The following is a 1,451-nucleotide window of genomic DNA, read 5'->3' as shown; positions in this document are numbered from 1 at the left end:
CTGCGTTGCCCTGTTGGCAGGCGATGTACGCGTAAGCCCGTCTGGTTAGGACAATAAATTTGCGCTTCTGCTCGTACACGCAGACAATTTGGAGGGAACTTGGTGACTAAGGCCTCTCCTGACGCACCGGCGCATCTACTTAACCCTTTTGATGTCAAGTCATGCCTTGGCATTGAGTCTAAACACACCTTCACGCATTCTCGAAGCACGAAAGGCCAGACACTTGCGAATGACGTGGGAAAACAGACCACGGCGCTTTTACTAGGAGACACCTGTGGACTATCATTAGTCCTACCTAAAAAACTCAGTTTTAACCCGTACCAGATCACAGAGGTTTCAGCAATGATCTTGGAAACATAATGAGCACTTAGGTCACGTGCACCACTTGGGGTCGGCTAATTGTTGGTCAAATACCCACCAACTAACGTTAAGTTTGGATCATTGTTTTTTTGCATGGTTAGTTTTTGCACACTTTAGGGATGACAAGCAATACGCTGCATATATAAACAACTAACAATAACAAAAAGCTGTGTTTACACTTAAGATGAAACAGCACTTGTTTGTTGTGGTCAAGTGCAGGTGATGTGTGAAGGTAACCGGTTGTTTGTTCAACCCAAATTAGGAAAAGAACCTACTGTCCAGCAAACCGCATGTTTTTTTTATTAATTTACCAAAAGATCTGTTAAATTACTCTTTTTAAAGTAGGTATCATATGCCCTTGATCTTCATTATCGAAGGATCTAACAGATGGAATGTCGAGACTCGAACACTTTGCATCATACGATGGATCAACTGGAGCATAATTGAGTAAACCCAGTCTTTGTAATGTGATTTTGAATATTTTTCATTGTTTTTTTTTGCTAGAAAAATAGTGTTCGATGTTCTTCAACACTGAGGAGTAGCATGTACGAGATAAGGGAGAGAAATGATTGGCTTAATCAAAACCAATAAGATGCGAAGTCGACCCTTGGGACCCCTTTCATTGGTCAATGCTCCGTAGGTAAGTTTTTTTGTTTAAGTCACTTAATATCCGCAAGTTGGACACGCTTTGAAGGTCGCAAAATAGCAAGTAGCTTCAAGTAGTTATTAATTAAAAGGCTGGCGTCGCTGCACCAGTTTAGTGCTGGAAAATTGCAGACAATGAACACAGATTACACATGGCTTATACCATTTAAAGTAACCAGGACTTAAGGGGCACATTTTTGGGCCTGCACCAAGGTACCATGGGCATAAATGCTAACAGATGGTAGCGAACATTTTAAGCGCTCTAAATAAAGCGCAAAATGCTATTTAAACGAAACATGGAACTCCCCTGCAAAGCACAGGAGGCAAATTAAAGTCGCTTTTGTGATTCCATTCAGAGAGCACGTGTGACAGCGCCCTAAAGTAAAACTACACAATTAGGGAAAGTGGATCCATGGTCACACATAAATCCTGTCACTTAGTGCTTG

Source organism: Echinococcus granulosus, assembly GCF_000524195.1.
Source record: "Echinococcus granulosus chromosome Unknown EG_S00118, whole genome shotgun sequence".
Taxonomy (NCBI): Eukaryota; Metazoa; Platyhelminthes; class Cestoda; order Cyclophyllidea; family Taeniidae; genus Echinococcus; species Echinococcus granulosus.
This window is presented reverse-complemented; position numbering follows the sequence as displayed.